The following is a 16,081-nucleotide window of genomic DNA, read 5'->3' as shown; positions in this document are numbered from 1 at the left end:
CAGTTAAACCAACCAAAATTTGCACTTTCTGCTCTAGAATAAGATTATTTAAGAAGAGGTCCTTTGTGCCGACTGCACCTGCCAGGATGGTAACAGCAAGCACACTGTCTATGACCTTATTTTTCTCCTTTTATAAAATGGTGTAAACCATGCTTGCAGTACATGCTCAATAGTTGGAGAGTAATTAGAGGCTCACATAAAACAGAAAAGAGATTAGCACTTCACTAACATAGTCCTGCTCTGCCTAAAATAATAGGTTTACCATAGCAACCTGATTGCACACACAAAAAAAGTGGCTGCCAAATACATCCTAAGTTCCCTCGAAATTTCTATGAGAAGAAATTAAGCATTGGAGAACTATAATATTCTGTACAATTTCATGTAAGTACAAATATTTTTTTTCTGGGGGAAATGAAGTAGTCTTGCTTCAGAGATTTGAAGGTGAAATAGTACAGCTGCTTTTCATTTCAAAATAAGCAGAAAAAAACCCTTTGAATTCCACCCACGTTGGCATCACACATCAATTTTTACACAAGGAAACTTACTCCTGATCTTAAAGTATAAATCATGCCAGTCCTTCTATTTGGACATTCATCCTTAGAACAAGATAATGAAGTTGCCATGTAAAGAAATTAGGCAACTTAATAAATGCTTTATTACTAGGATTTTCTGCATCTTCCCTAATCTCTCTAAAATAGAAAACTGAGAACGGAGTAAAAGGCCTTACTCATGTTGAATTTTTTTAAGGCATCAAGAAAAACATCACAGGGGCAATCATCTAGCCCTACAAAGAATGCTATCTCACTACTTCAACCTTATGTAGTTTCTAAAAATAACAAATTATTATTTAAGTCTCGTTTCCTAACTAAAACCTTAGATATTGGGTAGTAATGACTCACTCACACAAAGGTACCTTAAAACTTGTGGGCACAAGGTTAAATGTTAGGAATGAATAAATCAGGAACTGTGGAGTTTAATCAAGAAGTGTAACTCACCATAAAGTAATCCATAAAATTCAGATGGGACTGTCATTGCCCGGAAGCAGTATTCTGTATTCTGCTCACTGGAGGGCAGAAGCCGCTTGGTCAAGGGGCAGTGATATAATTTAGGTAAGGTGAGAACCTTAACACAATAAAATAGCAAGCTGCTTGGAAGATGGCTATTATTGAATGGGTATTTGTGTAAGAGATGGTGAATGCCAGTGCCAGTTGGAGGAGGATATCCCACAGGTGGTGATATGCAACCAAATGACATATTTCTGATCCTAAACGCATAGGCATGAGATATTGCTCAGTTCTGTAAATCTCTAGAACAAACATAGCCTGTCCATGTGTCATGCCTGACAAATTATGAATACTAAAGAATGGGCAGACTGGAGGTATATCAGATTGCAGAGAATGCTTTGTTGATCACCAAAACCACAAAAATGAAAAAACACACATATTAACAAAAATCAAAACCAAAAAACCATGCCTCACCTGATTATTGTAGAAGACATGGGTCAGAGCAGGCAAATCGTTGTCACATGCAAGGTCTGGCTTGTAACAGTGATCAGTGTAAATCTCCTGCTTAGTTGGTGTGGGCCATTGGAGATGATTCTTTACAGTATTTAGGTTTGAGGTATCTACACACATGAGGTATTTGTATTTCATGACCTCTTTGACACCATGGATTCCAGAAAGAGCATGTGCAACTGTAGTTTACCATAGTATGGCCTATGGGATGAATACCAAGGCCAGGGTACAAGGAACGAATGCTGCTGCCTAATGGGGAGTTGCTGTAACAATGGAAATGATAGACAAATGCTTCTTGCAGTTAAACTTATTTGTTCAGAGAAGGAGTGGAGCAAACTCAGGTCTGAGTCACATTCAATTTGTGATTTTGACACAAAATTAAAAAGTATGAGTGAAGGTATTACCCCTTAATACACATACATCTCTGTAGTCTCGAGTGACCATATACAGAGCGAGTGTGGACTTTTCACCTCAGGAGTGGCTAGCAAGCATGTTTGTAGAAGATAAGACATTATAAATCAGTGTGCTCTAATGATCTTAGGCTTTGTTTTAGGGTCTACCAGCATCAAGTCCCCATATCCTAAAACCAGAAAGGACATTGCCTATGTGAAAGTGACCACATGCAGAAGAGCACATGTGGAAATGTAGACAACTTTAGAAAGAGTGGGACTCTTCAAGCAGTTCATGTCAAAAGCTTTTTGTCAGGTCTGGTGAGACAGCTTAGCACTTAGGAGCACCCAACACCCAGGTCAGATAGACTGCAAGCATCTTTAATTTCAGTTCCAAGTGATCCAACGCCTACCTTAAGTCTCTGTGGGCACTTGCACACATGTGGCATACATTCAAACAGATACACTCACATACACATGAATAAAAATAAAGTCTTTAATGAAAATTCAAAAAATGTCTTTGTAACATTCGTAAATATTCTGGGTTTTGGAATTAATTGTTTAAAAACATTTATTCTTACTATTTTTAATTATGTGTAGATATGTGTGACTGCAGGTAGGTATTAACATGTGAGACTGGAGTTACAGATGCTCATAGGCTACATGACACAAGTGATCAGTGCTGGGAACTTCTTCCTCTAGAAGGACAAGTGCTCTTAACCACTGAACTATTTCTTCAGCTCCTATTTTAAGAGTAAGAAAAAAAATCACAACTTAAAAATATAAAATTAAAGTCTGTATGTAATTTATCCAGTATTTAAATATCATTGTGAACATAATTGTAGATAACTGTCAGGTTTATAACATACTATGTACTTTACGTCCAATTTTGAAAAATTACCCTTCACATAATATCCAAGCTGAAGGCTGGTTTTGGGTTTTGTTCTTATTCAATGAAGAATGTCATCAATCACACCTCAAGCCCAGGATCTTAGAAATGTCAGGAACCTGATAAGCTTAAATTTAAGGACATGGTTGAGGCCTTCAGATGGGAAAATGTGTTAACATGTTGGCTGAGAAGGACCTTGCACTACCTCAGGTAAGTTTTCACATCATCCTCACCACAGAAAGTGCATGGCCATTTCCTTGAAATGAAAGGGAATGCTGGGCCCATTATATTTTGAGATTAACTGTACTATGTGTAACAATCATATCTTCTAAAAAATCACAGGATTTAATATCATAAAATAAAATAAAAACAAGGAAAACCAGAACAAATTACATGGAAACATGGTTTCTCCAGAGTTTCTGTCATTGCTTGAAATGTAATGTATATTTCCAAAGGAAAGAATGACATTGGTTCCTGGGTAAAAAGAGTTGCTTTTACCTGATGCTTATCAAAATGAATAGACCATTCACTCTAAATAATGACACTAACATCATCCTGTAAAAGAATTTAGAAAATGAAATGAATATATTAGTAGAGAACAGAGAAAGGCTAAATGCCCAAATGCTTTACACAATGATGACTCTATATTACACAAAGCAGTGTTGGATAAAGCCTGATTACTTTTGTCTTGAATCATCTTCAGTTTAAACTCATCTGATTGCCTGAAAATCCCAGAATGTACTTCTTACCCATAAGATGCTAGTGATGAGTCATGCAATAACTCCAGTGGGAAATTTAATTTGCAGATTCACTTATTTCCCTTATAAAACAACAACTGCTTTGTGGAAAGAATAACTAATAAACATTCTAAACATAATATCTTCTAAGTTTCTTATTTATCTTCCCACTTTAATTTATTAATTTTACTCCAGAAACATGACATTTTTATTGTTTTAGGTGTTGTTGACTATATAAGATGACTTTGAACTTATATTCCTTCTGACTCAACACCCAAATCCTTAGACACAATGGCAAATAGGGGTGTGACTTTGAATATGAGGTTTTTAATAATTTCCACTTTTTAAAATAACATGAAAATAGGTTAAAACAAAATATGTAATATTTATGTTTTAGCTTCTAGCAACTCGAAACTCAAATAATTTGCTATATCTAAATTACCTTCAATATTGTTCTTATGGGAAGTAATACAATTCTTTAGAATCCCTAGATGCAAAATCTGAGACGAAACAAGAGAAATACAACAAACCATTGAAAAGGTTGCCCCAAAGGTAAAATCCTATACAGGTGATTCAAGCATTGTCAGTAGAAAAGATACAGCTGTGTCTATATGAGTAAACCCGGAGAAAGGGGCCTGAGACCAGAAATTTTACTCTCAAAATTAAGTGTTATCATTGCAGAAAAGAGACTGAGCCTCAATGGCATTTAGCATTTAGTAGACATCATACACAGATTAGAGTAAAAGATTAACAGAGGCATGCAAAGGAAACAAATCACCAAGAGTCAAAGTCAGCAGAAATAGCAATCTTTCAGTTCTCCATGTTTACACAGGGTATTGACTAATAGTGTATCTTGTCAAATTTCTCTTAGTAATGTTGTTTATACCATTTTATGCATTCTTTATATGTAAATAACTTGCTCATTTATAGCCAGTAGAAATCTGTTGGTGTTACCTTTAGTCTTTTCTCTTCCCCTCCCCTCTCTGTCTTGCTCTCTCTCTCTCTCTCTCTCTCTCTCTCTCTCTCTCTCTCTCTTTTCCTGTCTCCTTCTTTCTCTTAGTGGATCTCAGAAATAGTATAAGAAATAGTCATTAATCCATCAGATTGTAATCTTTCCCTAACATGTTTCTCTTCTTAAAAGCAGGCAAAGCAGTGTGTCTTGGTTGAGGAAAAGCCTCACTCACTGCCTAAGATCTTTGTTAATATCTTGAGACACTGTTAGATACAACAATGGGAGAGATAGGCTACTACCATGCAATAAGTAACTGCCATTCAACATTCTACACTTAAAAGGGCAGTTCTTTCAGAGGTTACTGTCAGGCCCAAACATTAACCATTCTGCTGTTGGACCACCCTGAGACAAGTGAGCATAGATTGCCTTAATTTATCCAGTAAGTGTTTAAAGAGGCTGAAATGTGCATGCACAATGCTCATGTGAAACCTACCTCATCAAATCTCTTTGTTCTTTGAAATTAATCATTTCTATCCCATCTAAAAAGCACTTTTTCTATCCTTGTACTTAATCACCACTTTAGTGACAGGTAGTTATCATTGCAATGCTTAAGATAGAAATTTGGTAATGCTCTGGTCTAAGAAGTATCAACGAATCTTAAATGTGTTTTATTGTTTCAAAGTTCATTTAATAAAATATTTATTATATAGTCTTACATATTAAACATATACATATTAATCTAGACTTTCAACTTGTATCTTGAAATCAATGATTATACCAGTATATTATTTTATTCTATTTTTCAAAAATTCCATCACACACACACAAATGCAAACATACAAAAAATTAAACAGGTAAATGAACAAAAACTATGTTCAACTACTCTTGAACATGAAGTCTGCCCTAGAGTATTTGAGTATTTGATAAATCCAATGTCACACCATTGGAGAAAACTGATTTCCCCTCTCTCAGCATGTATAAATGACAGTTCAGTTCATGAATTATTATTAACACAATATGTAAACAATACTAAAGCAATAAAAGATCACTATAAACTGTAAAAACTGGAAAAAATACAAGAATAAACCACCAACCAAAGAATACATGTGGAGGGACCCATGGCTCCGACTGCATGTGTAGCAGAGGATGGCCTCCTTCAATGAGAGGAGAGGCCCTTGGTCCTGGGAAGGCTCGATGTCCCAGTGTAGGGGAATTCCAGGGCAGGGAGGCAGGAGTGGGTGTAAAGGTGGGAGAGCACCCTCATAGAAACAGGGGGACTGAGGATGGGATAGGGGTTTCCAGAGGGGAAACTGGGAAAGGGATAACATTTGAAATATAAATAAATACATATCCAATAAAAAGGCACAATATTCTCCCAATTAAATTCAACTTCAGAGAAAAGTATTGTTAATGTGTTAATGATTTCCAATCATCTTTTTATCTAGAACTACATATGTAATTATTAGAAAATAATGCAGCATATATTTACCTAAACTTGAGAAAACTGTTCTAGTGAGGAGAACTCTGAAGATCAGATTTAATCAATTCTTCAACTATTCCTCTTCAGAACCAGAATTGTGGCTTGACTTTACCTTCAAATATGGAGATTTCTTAAAATGATCAAGTAATTCTAGTGCCTGCTCAAGTTCTGCTGAGCCTGGCCTGCCAACAGAATTTCAAGTACACATCAATTTACTTAACACTTGGCTTTCTTCCCCAGTGAAGAAAGAATACTGGTTTATTCACAAACTTCATTAAATTTCATCATCTCTACGATATGAATCCTCAGTCTATTTGGTGGCGGTTTGGAGAAGTTATGGAACTAATGGTGCACCACCAAGGTGCAGCCTTGCTAGAGGAAATATGTCACTAGGGGTGGCTGTGAGTGTTTGTGGTCTTGTCCAACTTCCTGTTCGCTCTCTCTGCTTCCTGCCGCCATACCTCTTCTATCATTATGGACAGTTCTTCTGGAGCCTCATATCAAAATGAATACCTTTTCCCACTTAGCTGACTACTTTCCAACATGCCCCCATCCCAATAATATGTCACCTTCTTTGTTATTGTTATGATTGTTGTTTGGTGGGTTGCTTTTGCTTGATAACACTACTGCTTTAAGTGCTGTTAAAGACACAAAGTCTAATATGGACTTCATAGTAAGAGAAATGGAGGTTGGGTTTACAGTTATGAAATATTAACCACAGAGAAAGAGCATATTAAAGTTATCAATGCTTCTTTCTGCTTATGCCAACTAGCTCTTGGTTTCTAGTCTTGTGTTTTTGCTGTATTATCAATGTGCTTACATATGTGAGAAAGAATTACAACAGGAATTTGCATCTCCTGAGGAAAAATTATTAGTGCATTAATTTGACTAAATTTATCTTGTCTACCACCTAGATTTTTGCCGTATTTACATAGGCATGTCTAGCAACTGCTTTTTGCAATATGTCCACTCCTCCCACACAAGAAAACAGATAAGAAAAAGAAAACACCTATTTTATGTCCTCAGTACAGCTGGGATACAGCAGCAGTGTGCTGGCATTTCACATGAAAGGGGATTTTGGTGAACTTTCACCTCTTTGCCAAGAATCCCAACTCTTTTGCTTTTGAACAAACCCACTTACACTAAAATCATTTGCAGAAATCCAAGTTTAAAGGTCATATGACATGAAGAAAAACTTATATGTATTCTACTTTGTGCATCATGCTTCCATCATCCCTGGAGCACTACCTGACATTTTTGGAGTGAAATTTGTGTTTGACAGTTTACATTTAACCATATGCTTTTCTCTGAACCATTTTGCTTCTTGCTCTAAATGCAATCTAATTTCTCTGGAGAACCCTCACATCTTTTCCTCCTGGTTTCATTGGTCATCTCAAATTACCACCTTTTACTTACAACTTTACACAGTCTTTGGTTTCATCAAATCTCAGGAACTCCTGTCTGTCTGCAACTCTCTCCCAGATTTGTGCTTAAGTTGTCTTACCAATTTGTGTCATGAGGAACTAAACTGGAATAACATATACTCATTCACTCTACTGTTTAAACTGACCCTCAAAGCCCTTCTTTCTTTTATAATTATACACATACAAACCTAATAGCTCATAATAAGTTATCCCTTTTCTTTGACTCAAATTACCAAAACAAACTTTTAGCAAAGTAGATCCCAGGAAAAAAGAATTATACCGTTTGAACAACTCCCTATCTATGGCCCCCTTCCTGAGCCTTCATTATGTTCCTGCTCTGGTGCTTTTTCTACTTTTGCTTCATACACTGTGATAGCCAGTGACCTTTCAAAGGAAACAAAATTAGTCTACTACCTTCCCCTCATTGCTTTAAAGCTACTAGCAACCTTATTTAATTTAGAAAATAAAATTTGTTCTTCGAGACCCTACTTTGGTGGTCTGAGATCAAGGTCTGAACTCATCTCTCTCTACTCCTTGGCCTCAGCCTTTACGATCATTTAATTGCTTACCCTGTAACTACAAATGGACTCTTTGTACCCCATTTAAAATTTAGATACATCAAATATTACTGGTATATATCTAATAAAACATAAAGGGTGGTTTGAGGCCTCAGGTATATTTATTTTAACTAAAACACATTTGGGCACTTAATTATCTAATGAGAAACTTGATACTTAATTATGCTTGCACATCAGAGGACATGCAATTAACAAAACAAAACAAAATAACATCATAGAATCTCCTCCCCCTAGCACTCTCACTCTTACTCACTCTTTTTGGTGCAACAGATACTTCACTGGGCAGAGCAAACAAATCATTCTTCCTGGCAGGGAACAATTTGATAAGAGTAAAATCAAAGTGTAGAATAGAGCTCTAGGTAACAAGTTTTCACAGTTTCTTGAAACAAAGATCCCTCAACGAGTTGAAGCTGATTGAAGTGGGTGTGATAGATGACCAGTAGGAATGTAATTATTCCTAAGCCTTCGTAAACCTTAAGTTGAAAAGTTATAAAATAGAATTTTGATTTTTGTCAATATTATCTTGGAAGCAATTTGGAGAATACATAGATCAAAGCTCACAGGAGGTGCAGTGGAAAGATTGACCTGGAGGACAAACTGTGATGTTCTTGGAGCCAGGAGACTGGGAGGCAAAGATCTGCAATGAGGTTGTGGCAAAAGTGAGCAGGAGATCAGACATTACCTCATTTGACTGAAAAAGACTGTGTCTAAACAAGTGCAGATGCCCATGAGAAATATCATCCACAAGGCCACAACCTTGAAAATAATTTTTAAAAATTCTAATTCTAAAGGTAACCAAGGTTGGTACTCTTAAATTTCTGCAATCATTTCTTTGCAGAATTTACTTACATGAGTCCCGTAGTGTAACTGAAAAAGGAATAATCAAGAATACAAAAGTAAATATTTAACATAATTTCTTGTATATGCAAGCACAACTCAAGATTCTGATTCCAGAACTTCAATGAGCTCTTTCTTTGAAACAAAGATACCTCCTGGAGTTCTGAATTCTCTCCTATTTCACAATGAAAATATGTATTAGGGAAACAGATGTTTTCAGATTTGAATTTCAATAAAAATTTAAAAAAACTATAAACAACAGACATGAGCAGATGTACGAAAGCCAACAATATCCCAAAAGTGGAAATTATCATTAAGAGGTAAATATGTGAGTCATAATTTTAGTCATGTTTCATCTTAAAGTCTTTAAATTTTAGATAGTTGTCTCATTTCTAACATGCTAATCTAAAGATACACACATTTACAACAGACAACAAGTGGCAGGGCCAGCTCACTCACAACTCCTGAAATGTGCAAGGCTGCTCTCTGGAGTACTAAAGCTGGTTAGGTCAGCTCTCCTGTCCTCATGACGCCAGAGCTGGCTCTCCTATGATGTCCACTCGAGGTATGGGGCCACTTCTGTACCACCCTCAGACATCTGTAGGTCTCCAAGTGGCAGCAGAGTCCAGGAGCATCTGCCTTGCCTTTGGGACCCAGAGGTGGCCTTAGGTGTCAGCACAGGCTATGACCCCACCATGGTCCCAGGTGGCATCTCTAACTACTCACATCAAGATTTTCCTCACTACCCTCAAATATCCAGTTCTGCTTCTCTATATTGTTCACATATCCTTCTGTTTCTCTTCTATTTTTCTATCACTTACTTGCTCTTCTTAGAGTCAAGACAACAGTCTTGACCTTCTTAGCTCAAGGTCTCTGAGTATCTGGGGATATGCCAGGAGTAATCAGGTGTGCTATAGCCTGCTCATGCCTTATGGCACTGGACAGGGGTCATCTTGGGTATGGTCTGCCCCTCTCCCAGGCATACACAGCACCAGACTGCTAACTCCCAGTTTGGATCCCATGACACAGGTCTGATGGTCATCTTGAGCTCACTTTTTTCAAGGAGTGGTAAACTACTAATCATTGAGATGTCCATAGTCAGAACACTAAATATAAATATAGCATCTCTCTGTTTCACCTTTTGATGTGCATGTGACACAGCAGACAACACTTCTCGGGTAGTTTTATTTCTTGCAAGAAAGCTTTTTAATATTTACAACTAAATATGTCTATATTCTTAATGATTTTTCTTCCCATATGGTCAATCTGCTTTAAAATCTAACTCGAGTTCTACCTGCATGACCCAAATCTCACCTTATTCGCATCGATTCTAAATATCTGTTCAAGTTCTAAAGCTGTTTGTTTATTCAAATAGTAATTGTGCACACGTGATAATTGAAACATTTAAGAAACACATGTGTCTGTTTCTAATATCTTAACAGGCTTAGCAGGGTTTTGCCTTGTTTGTTTTTTTCAACTCGTACTTACTGTGATTGAATGTAGGATACTATAAGTATCTTGATTGTTCAATGATTCTCTTGCAATTGTTGACCTCAGTCTATGGTAAACACCAAACTTAAGTTTAGATCTCTTCTCTGCCGTCCACAAGTAGGTGACTACAACTAAACTGTTGTCTTTGTTAGGATTGATCAGTCTCTGAATAGCAACGTATCTCCAACTTTTTTGACAATGGGATCCATACTCCCTCAAATTCAAATTTGATATTCAATTTTGACTTCCAAGCTCACCAAATTACCTCATGTTCAATGTTCTAATAACCATGCTAGTTACTTCTTATGACAACTTTTTTTCTCCTCATAATGTGGTACCTTTGGTTATTTGACTCTTTCCCACATCTCCTCTCTCAATGAATATGCAACCTCAAGTATTGGTGGTACAGGAAGCTTTTCCCTTGTTGACTCTTATTCTGTGTGATAATTCCAGCAGGGAATCTAGAAACAAGGAGAGAAGCCATGTGCATTGGCTGAACTGAAAACAGACCATGTTAGAGCATGAGAGTTGCTCATATCTTTCACTGATCATTGAACAGTTCTTGTTTCTATATTAGCTTAGCATCCAACTTTATTTGCAATCCAATAATATTTCCACATTAGAACTCAAAAGGAAAAACTAGGTATAAAATATTTACATTTTAATGTTTGACTAGTTAAAAGAAATTAATCTACTGGTTCCCATGGTATAAATTTTTTATGGTTATTTGGTTCACACTGACACAAATAAAACAACAAACTAGAATGTTGTTTTAGTCAGGGTTTCCATTCCTGCATAAACATCATGACCAAGAAGCAAGTTGGGGAGGAAAGGGTTTACTCAGCTTACACTTCCACATTGCTGTTCATCACCAAAGGAAGTCAGGACTGAAACTCAAGCAGGTCAGGAAGCAGGAGCTGATGCAGAGGCCATGGAAGGATTTTACTTACTAACTTGATCTCTCTGGCTTTTACACCTGCTCTCTTATAGAAACCAAGACTATTAGCCCAGGTTGGCACCACTCACAATGGGCTCTTCTAACCTTGATCACTAACTGAGAAAATGCCTTACAGTTGGGTCTCATGGAGCCATTTCCTCAACTGAGGCTCCTTTCTCTGTGATAACTCCAGCTTCTGTCAAGTTGACACACAAAACCAGCCAGTACAAGTGTGTTCTTCATGGCAAATCTTCACTAACACTAAACTATTGTAAAAATCATTCATCTAATTAATATGTAAAACTTTAAATTGACCATGCTTGAGTCCAAGGCAGGAGGATGACTAGTTTCAGGCCAGTCTACCTCTTGTCAAGCAAACAAGCAATCACCTACAACTATACCTCTAAATTTTTAACAAGTGGAGTTTTCACCTGAGTTAGTTATTTGTTAAAACTCTCCAATAATCCTTAATGTGTCGTCCATATAAGCCACAGATATCTTCATATTAAGAACTATTTTAAATTAAATATTGCATAAAATTATACATTAAAGAGTGTTACCCTAGGGCTTTATTCATACAGAAACTCAGCAAAGAGGTGGAAATCAAGGAACCCAGTGCATTACCCCACAAAGAATTCTTTTCCTGACACCCAGTGGCTTATACTGTGGTAATACAAAGAAACAGTAGAGGGTCCATACCAAAGTGACACTTCAATATTATGGACAGTGGAGGCCACTATGGAGTCAGTTCTGGTTTTTTTTTTTTCTTTTTTTCTTTTTTTCGGAGCTGGGGACCGAACCCAGGACCTTGTGCTTGCTAGGCAAGCGCTCTACCACTGCGCTAAATCCCCAACCTCGAGTCAGTTCTGTTTACCTTCATCATACACACTCAGTTTCCCCCACTTAATTATCTTACAGTGAAGAGAAATCTCAGCAAATAAAATAAGAGAAAAACAGATTCATTTATGATTCTTTTCTAAATTCACTTTCCTTAGGAATTCTGTCATGAAGTAAACAATACTATATTTCTTGCTGTACTGATCTATACTTTGTTTACTGATGTATACTTGCTGTATACATCAAGAAGTGGGCATGTTTATTTCTATGCCTGGCCTATATTGCTTCATTCCAGAGTACCTGGGTCCAAAGTCCCTGCTGTACTTATATAGAAGCTTTCAGATTTTATCCTGATGCAGTTCATGTAAGAGCCTGTAACATCGAGGAATTATTGCAGATAATTTTTATGAGCCTATAACATCAAGGAATGATTGCAGATAATTTTTTCCGAGGAAGAGAGCTAAACTCTGCACAACTATACATTGATCCCTTTATTTCCTAGGGACCAAACTTTTGTTTTATTCAAGTTCAAAATACATACAAATAAAAACTGTATTGTAAAAACCTGGTGCACGGGAAGGTAGCAACCATTCTTCTGGACACAGCAAAAGTAAATGAGAAAAATGGGCAGCCAGTGATGGGGCAACTGTAAATTTCTTTAAGGAATTTACATTCTTTCTGTACAAGGCAAATGAATATTATTTGCTTACATTATTTCACTTTTTCCTCCCCAAGACATGCATATGAATCCAGTAATATCCTTAAAATATGAGGGCAAATATGTCCTCAGGCACACATTTCCACATGTCTACCATGGAACACACAGGCTTTACCAACACACATCTTTAAAATATGAACATTTTAAAACTTTACTACACACATGATTTTTTAGTGTTTTAAAATTACTATTAAACTGATACACTTATTTCCTAGCCATCATTGGATATTCATTGCATACTACTGCATTTTTCATCACTCTGTCATTATACATACAAGTACTCAATCTCTGGTCTATGTCGGACATCAGAAAATTTAAAGGATGGTGACATTGTGACCTCCTGCTATTGTTAGGCTTACATTCTAGTTAAGAGGTGCACTGAAACAATGGTGATGATTATATCCAGAAGACAGGAACAAGAAGACATGAAAATTTCTTTATTTTACTCAGGAAAGCTGGCATGATAACTGAAAATTTTCACTTAACCCTCTGCTCCCATTAATCCAATACACCAGTCTCATCAACAGATTTTCAGAAGAGAGCCTGTTGCAGCCTCCTTTCTCCCCTACCCCTATTTCCAATGGTTCATAAAAATCTTCCATTTCAAATCATCTCCCCATTCTTTCATTTACTGTGGTTCCCAACACTAGCAGGTATTCCTGGAAATCTGAAAACCACTCAGGTCTTTCCGGAAAGAAGAGAGGTTAACAACAAATCTTTACTTACCTCTCCTTTTCTCCAAATCCAATCACCTGGTCTCATCCCTAGCTCTGTAGCAGAAAACACACTATAATCTACCCTTTCTCTCTGACTCCATTTTCCAATGAATCATGTGCATCTTATTTTTCAACCTCCCCTCCCCCTACCATTCGTCTCATTATCCCAGCCTATGACACCAGCAGTCATTCCCTGGTAATTTGCCAGCCAAGCCTCACAGAGAAACCAGAAGACCAACCGAGTTTCATATTTGCTCTCTTTCTCTCACAACACAAACCCAACAAGGATAGGACTAGATATCAGCACCTAGAATTATAATAGTTTCAAATACAGATTCCTAGATACCAGTGTAAAAACACAATCATCAACACTCAAGACAGTGTCTCCCCTAGAGCTCAGCATCACTACCACAGCAGGTCCTGAGTTGAAGCACAAGACAAAGACCTGAAAATAGCCTTCATGAATGTGATATCAGTCTTTAAAGAGAAAATGAATAATTTAAAGAAATCTATGAAAACACAAACAAATAGAAAAAGGAAATGAATAAAACAGCTAAAGACCTGAAAGTAGAAATAGAACAAATAAGGAAGATTCAAACCAAAGAAAATTTGGTAATGAAAAATTTTGCTACTTGAATAGGAAATTCAGAGGCAAGCCTCACTAACAGAATACCGAAGAGGAAGAAAAACATCCTAGGCATTGAAGATACAATAGAATAAATGGATATCTCGGTCAAAAATGTTAAGTAGAAAATAATCCTGGAAGAAAAACATCTAATAAATCTGGGACACTAGGAAAAGACTAAAACCAAGAATACTAGGAATAGAGGGAAGAGATAAAAGCCAGGTCAAAATCCAGAATATTTTCAACAAAATCATGGAAGAAAATAAAGAAGAAGATGTCTATCAAGGTACAAGAAGCATACAGAACACCAAAAATACTGGACTAGAAAAGAAATTCCTCTCAGTATATAATAATCAAAACATTAAACATACAAAACAAAGAAATCATATCAAAAGCAGCAAGGGGAAAAGACCATGTAGTATATAAAAGCATACCTACTAGAATAACATCTGATTTTTTTTCAATAAAGACTCTAAAAATTAGAAAGGCCTTGCCAGATGTTCTGTAGACTCTAAGAGACCATAGATGCAACCCCAGACTTCTGTATCTAGCAAAACTTTCAGTAACAATGTCTGAAGAAAATAGGCATTCTGTAATAAAGCCAAATTTAAGCAATATTACTGGGGGACTTCTGGAATCTAGTTCCCTGAGGAAAGCAGCTGAAGGGTATGGAGTCAGTGATTTCATGGCCTAAGGCTGCTTACTCCTGGCAATTTAACCTTTTCCTTAACTCTGATGTTCTGTGTTGGAAAGCTGCTGGCTCTGACAATTTAACTCTTAATGATAGCAGCAGGGGATTAAAAAAATAGATGTATTTATCTGGAATCTTTTAACACTGACTCATGGGCTCCTTACTGACAAGGCTAAATATTCAGAGCTTGCTAACTCTTCTTGAGCTAGAGAGAAAGGAAAAGAAAGAAAGGAAGAAAGAAAGTCATGCACAGACACACAGGCACACTCGGACACGCACACATATGCACACACGCATGCACACACTCACACACACCTTGCATGGACCCAACCAACCACCTGTTTCATCAGCTTTACAAATGCACATGCATACTACTTACATAATATACATATGCCTACATACATATGTATATACATACATATAGACAAAGATTATATATATATATATGTATATATGGGATGGAGCCAAGTCCCAAACTCACCTTCATAGACAAAAGTTCTCTATAAAATTACCTCATAGAGATTGCAGACTGGTAAAACCATTCTGGAAATCAGTCTGGAGGTTCCTCAGGATATTGGACATTGAACTGCCTGAGGATCCAGCTATACCTCTCTTGGGCATATACCCAAAAGATGCCCCAACATATAAAAAAGACACGTGCTCCACTATGTTCATCGCAGCCTTATTTATAATAGCCAGAAGCTGGAAAGAACCCAGATGCCCTTCAACAGAGGAATGGATACAGAAAATGTGGTACATCTACACAATGGAATATTACTCAGCTATCAAAAACAATGACTTTATGAAATTCGTAGGCAAATGGTTGGAACTAGAAAATATCATCCTGAGTGAGGTAACCCAATCGCAGAAAAACACACATGGTATGCACTCATTGATAAGTGGCTATTAGCCCAAATGCTTGAATTACCCTAGATGCCTAGAACAAATGAAACTCAAGACAGATGATCAAAATGTGAATGCTTCACTCCTTCTTTAAAAGGGGAACAAGAATACTCTTGGCAGGGAATAGAGAGGCAAAGATTAAAACAGAGGCAGAAGGAACACCCATTCAGAGCCTGCCCCACATGTGGCCCATACATATACAGCCATCCAATTAGACAAGATGGATGAAGCAAAGAAGGGCAGGCTGACAGGAACCAGATGTAGATCTCTCCTGAGAGACACAGCCAGAATACAGCAAATACAGAGGCGAATGCCAGCAGCAAACCACTGAACTGAGAATAGGACCCCATTGAAGGAATCAGA

General features: G+C 37.0%; 1 protein-coding gene and 1 pseudogene across 1 annotated transcript in view; both read right to left on the bottom strand.

Annotated features, from left to right (window-relative positions):
* Itgbl1 (integrin subunit beta like 1) overlaps nt 1-16,081 on the bottom strand; it is a 261,544-nt gene that overhangs the window by 31,965 nt on the left and 213,498 nt on the right. The window lies entirely within an intron of this gene.
* On the bottom strand, nt 9,865-9,983 carry LOC120097264 (small nucleolar RNA SNORA17; annotated as a pseudogene).

Source organism: Rattus norvegicus, chromosome 15 (genome assembly GCF_036323735.1).
Source record: "Rattus norvegicus strain BN/NHsdMcwi chromosome 15, GRCr8, whole genome shotgun sequence".
Classification (NCBI taxonomy): domain Eukaryota; kingdom Metazoa; phylum Chordata; class Mammalia; order Rodentia; family Muridae; genus Rattus; species Rattus norvegicus.
This window is presented reverse-complemented; position numbering and strand designations above follow the sequence as displayed.